This window comes from Gadus morhua, chromosome 2 (genome assembly GCF_902167405.1).
Source record: "Gadus morhua chromosome 2, gadMor3.0, whole genome shotgun sequence".
NCBI classification, from domain to species: Eukaryota; Metazoa; Chordata; class Actinopteri; order Gadiformes; family Gadidae; genus Gadus; species Gadus morhua.
Window position 1 is genome coordinate 702,994 of NC_044049.1, and position 6,006 is coordinate 708,999.

The following is a 6,006-nucleotide window of genomic DNA, read 5'->3' on the forward strand; positions in this document are numbered from 1 at the left end:
ATCATCGTCTACAAACTAACAATAATCCCGATTGAAAGCCACCTAGGTGACCTTAACTGGGCTCCTCCAAACCAGGAGGCGGGCCGTGGGCTCCAAGCTGCCAGGCAGAGTAAGGTCTCGCTGCAGCCTGTAGGACATGGACATCCAACGTCCAAGTGCTGTCACGTGACGACAAGATGGCGGACGCGGTGAGACTCCTTAGCTGTGTCCCTATTCCTCTACGAATAGTCAAATCTCCTATCCTTTGCTTAGCCTTTGTGGAAAACGTCATCGGGTCAAGGAGAGATGAAAATGTGCTTCCTTTCGAACATAGGAAAAGACAGCGCTGTTTAAAATGAACTAGACTCCACTTTTCCTAACCGAAGTCATTACGCGACGGGGAGTATTGCTGACCTCTAGCGTTTCTAGGGTGGTATTACAGTTTTCCGAAGTTGGTCTACAGGGGTTCTCAAAGTCTTGACAGCTGAGGGTCAATTAAGGCACCCAAAATTTGACTCGGGGCCCGCCAAAGGAAAAAAATGTAGGCGGGTAACGCCGTCAGCATCCCAGTGGTGAAAAAAAACATTGCACCGTGGACCTCTGGGAGTGAGGTCAAGTGAGGTCTAAATCACAAAACTGAGGTTCATCCTTTCAAAGTAATGTACAGTCGGATTAAAACTAACAAATAACAGGAATGAATTGAAAGCTTTTCTCTTTATATTTATTTATTTTTGTTTAAATTAATATTGATATAATAAAAAAAAAACATACTGGCAGTGGCAATGATGGAAAAGTATAACAAAATGAGGAACGACTTCACGTGAAAAATGAAGAAAGAGGGAACAGAAATTGTTTGCTTTGCAAAAATCGTCTGCATTTTATTTTCTTGCGGTGTATATTGTGTACTTAATAACCATCAATATATGATTTAATTTCGATTCAAATAATATGTTTCTTGGAATTGGTATCCATTATTAAATGAATTTTCTGCTCTTCTCTTCAAACAAACCAATAAAAAATAAAGAAAAGAAAAATATGTCTCCTCCATTTCGGACACTTTGTGCTTCCTCGGGATACCGAAGATAGGTGGTAGAGTTCCTCTTGCCATCTCTCTGCCCTCCTCCTTGTAATGAGCAAACCGTATGCAATGACTGCACACACACACACACAAAGAGTTTTTGTTGGTCATTGTTACGGTTGTGTTAATATTGGAATTCACAGCACATCTGCTTCAGAAGAACTATACCCTTCAGCATGGAGATTCTCCAACAAAGTGGAGCACCACCACTTCCTGAGATGTGTTACGTCATGCTGTGGAAGATAACAGTATATCAGTCAGAATTAACTTCCAAAGACTGCAATGAGAGTAGACTGTTTGTACTCGACTACATCATAATTTTGCATTAACTTTAGCCATTTCATTTTCGTATATTTTCCTTTATATATATTTGTATGCAGCTATACTATTTGAAATTTGAAATAAGTTGCATGTAATTATAACTTATTTAAAGTGTCTGCTATCGTGGATAAATACGTTAGCTTAAGGCAGTGGCGTCCCTATGCTGTTTTATTCGGGGATAAAGCCTCGGATGTTATTTAAATAGCCCCGAAAATGATCTTTGAAAAAAAAAGAAATATATATATATTCATAAACATTCATAAGTAGCCTAGATAGACATAGTCCTTCTGGCAAGAGAATAAACAACCACCTGTTTACCACCTCAAGTGTATTAACCTATCCTATCCACAGTCAGGTGTGTGTGTGTGTGTGTGTGTGTGTGTGTGTGTGTGTGTGTGTGTGTGTGTGTGTGTGTGTGTGTGTGAGGTCTGCCTCACTTGTATTCATTAGCAATAACTTGAATGGAACTTTAGACATTTGGGGATAGCATAGCAGTCAAGTAGCTATTTAAGGCTATAATAAACCGCGTATTTCACTATTTAGATAAAGCATTATGAAAAAAGTTTGCATGCACAATAAAGCATATGCATAAATTTGGCACGCAGCATTTTCATTTTCACTCTAGGCTAAGCCCCGGATGTTTATGAAACCTAGAAATCCCCACCCAAATCTATTCTCTTGAGTAGAGGCAATAAAAATGCGATATGTGTGGAAGGGAGACGGAAGGAGAGGAGAAAAGGATTAGAGGGGAGAAGGAGAAGAGAGGAGGAGTCTCTCTGGTCTCTGATGAAAGCTTCTTTCTCACTCTCACGCACACACACACACACACACACACACACACACACACACACACACACACACACACACACACACACACACACACACACACACACACTCGCGCACACTGTAAGGTGAATTGAATGAAGACTTTTCGTTTTGAAGTTTGAATCTAAATCAGTCAAATAAGAGTTAAGTTTTACTAATTAGCTCACCTGCCGCAGCTCGCCTGCCAGGTGGTTTTCTTAATTAGTTAATTGGTTGCATCTGGTGCGTTTCACTTAAAAGGGAACCGGACAGGTCTGTTGTGACTTATTTAACATCTCTTCCAGTTTCACAGGTTAAAGACTTTTTGAAGTAAAGAGGAGCATCTCATCTGAACCTAATGTGAGTATAATTGCGTGGCAAAGCACAACTGACGTGATTTGTATGTTGAATATAAATCACTGATAATGTGTGAAGGAAATCGGGGATTGTGGTGGTTTAACTCTCATTTGAAATTTGGACCATGAGTAAACTGTTCCTTCCTTCAAAGGTCTATCATGGATATTTAACTGCAGTTCTGTGAGTATCCCAACTTAACCATGAAGATGAACTGCAAACTGTAAGTCATTAATTTCTCATTACTCTTGGGCACATTGATGTATTTTGGCTTCCTTGTGAGTTAACCTGTTACCTGAAGGTTGATCTGAATAGTAAGGATGTTTTATTGGTTCATGGGTTACTTAGGTGTTTGGTTTATGTTGGTTATTGTTGTAAGCTGGAGTAATGGGTTGGGATCTGATATCTTCAGTCTTCTTTCATTCTACTCTCCTGAGCTCTGCATCTTCGTCTGAGTGAGCAGAGGTGCCTACTGGGATACAGAGCTGTCTGAAGTCTACAGGTCTGTAGACACGCCCCCTCAGGGGAGACCGAGTGTTTGAGAAACTGTCGTGAAGTCAGTTACATGGACTGGAATGTTCTTAAAGATGGAGACAGGGATTCAGAAGGAGAAACACCAGGGGGAGATGAGGGGGCTCCTCATCTCAACGACTAAAACACAACGTCAGTCTGACGCAGAGAACCATGGAACACATTCAACAGTCCCCTCCAGGCATCGTCACTCCTCAGGAACAGTTTAATTTCCAAGAAGGTCTTATTTGGGGCCATCCCCAGATGGATCCTGCTCCTCAAGAGCCACCCCCCTCCACTGGGTGGTCTTCTGAACAGATGACCTCCTTCCTGTCCTCAGGCTGACTAAAGCTGCACCGTTTGCATCTGTGAAGGCCCCTCATTCAGGAAACCACTGGACTACAGAGACATGACTTCAGACACATTGAATCAATTTGGAGACGCCAAGCATAATCCATCACCAATGTGGGACGCCACTGAAGAATGTTGTACATAATTTACGTCACTGGAGACATTGGTTGTTCTGTTATGGGTGCCCTGGCCGGAGAGGTGGGGGGGATGATATTATTTGGCATTAGGTTTTTACCCTGCATGTTTGTTTGGCCTTTTATGGCTCAGTGGTGTGTGTGTGTTTGGGTTTGACATTATGGAAGATTTTTGAGCATCACTAGGGTTCTACTGTGTGTGTGTGTGTGTGTGTGTCTCCCACTCACACCTGGCATGGGGTTCTACGTGCCTGTCCTGGGTTCTATGTGCGTGTGTCCGGCTTGCTTTGAGAGTGATAATGTTCATACGGGGGTCTGTGTGATTGGCTTTGGATATTGGAATCGTCAACTAAATCATACCTGATGGACGGCCACACGTTTACTTAAGGGCGCAGTAGACATGAAGAGCCCTGAGCGACGCTCCGGAGTGAAATCCAACACACTGGGCAGGAAGGAGAGTACCCAACTCAAGTGTAAAAGGATGCAAGCGGCGTGTTCAGATCAGTGACTTCAAACTAGGACTACACCAATCAGGATCAATGGAGGATGGACACCTAAAGGCATTCCACAAGGAGAGTCTGAATTTGGAAAGGGACCTAAATGGATATTCAAGATGATCTTCAGACCTGTAATGAGACGGCTCTTCCTACCTGGCTGGATTGATGGAGAGCCCTGTGGATCTTGTCTTGCTCCCAGTTGCACGTCTTCTCAGGCTGAACTGTAATCCGGGAACTCCAGCTAGTGCCAATCCGGGAACTCCAGCTAGTGCACTCTTCGAGCTGAAGTTGTGCTCTTCAGCTGATGTGGTAAGGATACCTTCACTGGGGCTTCAAGGTGTAAAGAGGAGAATTTTTCAAAGTGTTCCATGGTAATCTGATGAAGACCGTTGTTGTGTTCCACTGGCTGAGAGAAAGAACCCTCCCATCTTCCTCTTGGCCTTTCTCCTCTGAGAATCCTGGCGCCATCTTGAAGGATATTCCAGCTCATGTAACTGATGTCACGACAGATTCTCAAACACTTGGTTTCTCCTGAGGGGCGTGTCTATAGAACTGAAGACTTCAGACAGCACTGTATCCCAGCATGCATCTCTGCTCACTCAGACCACACCCCAATGAGTAGGATGCAACATTCTAGTGATGGAGATGTAGAGTGTTATAAGTAACGAGGGAGCAGACAAAGGTGATTAAAACACAATGGCATGTCAAGTCTGTAATTCTTTAAACCATGAAGATGGTTGGATAGTTCAGGAATTGGGCTTCTATTTATTATGAGCAGTCCTTTCACTCAGACGCCCACTTCTCATTGGAGCTGTACATGTGTTGGCTGGCTGGCATGATTTGCTGTTGGTGATGAGGCGGTCAGGGTGACGTTGCAGGGCTATGGTCGGCTCTCTGTGAGCTCAACGTTTAGATTTGCTCTGTATGGTTTGTACCCTGAATAATCTAGGTAATTGTAAAATGTAGACACGGTTTTGTATTGAATGATTCCAGGATTTTAGGTTTAAAGTTGTTGTGGGACGTACATGGTAGTTTGGATCTTCGTATGGTTTTGAGTGACATAACTTGTACACACTGGGTGCATAATAATGTAAAGGTACACTGAATAGTATTAATGACCAACAGCAACAAACAGATCTCCTCAAGGTAAGTCTGTTGGCTGTGTTTTAATGAAGACCATCGCTGGACTTTAGGATCTTCCTCCGTTCAGCTCAAGGTGAGGCGCTGGTTCTGTTTTTTCTTTGGTTGGTTCCGGCCGGAATGTTCGGATTCCAGTCGGACGGTTTGTGCTTCCCGCCGTGGAAGGTTCTGAGTGCGGTCACTTGTTTTAGTCCAATGGTTAGCATAGAACATTGTAGTCTTGACAACCATAAGAAACCACCTGGCAGTTAGTTGGACGGGAGTCCCCTGAGGGAATCTGGCGGAACGTTCTGGATTGTATTTGCGTAACCTCGAGCCGTTGCCAACTGAAACTATTTTTCCATTGGGAATTGTGGCCCCCTATCTTAAACAACTTAAGTTGGATATTAAATACATACTGACACGTACGTCGTACATTATGTTGATCATTTCCGATGGTTGCGCCGTACTTTTAACCACGATGACGTGACGGGACTCTCACTGCTTACAAAACAGTGTTCTACTTGCGCGCCTATTTTTGACATCAGGGAAGGCTGAAAATCATTTCAAGGTGGAAGATAATTGGACATTTCTTCAACGGAACCCAGCACCTGAATATGGCTGAGTATATTTGATTTAATATCGATACTGCTTAGTGTTCTTTGTTACTTCAGCTTTTGTACGTTCTAAATATCTGCTGTCATTAATTGCCACAGAAGTTAAACCCTACCCAATGGAATGACGTTAAACAACGACTTTGGTGCATTTACCAACTGGATAATATCAAAGCTAAAATAACGGCCGTCATTCCCACATGTTATAGTAGAAGATACTCTAGAACTATACAAGGTTAAAAAGG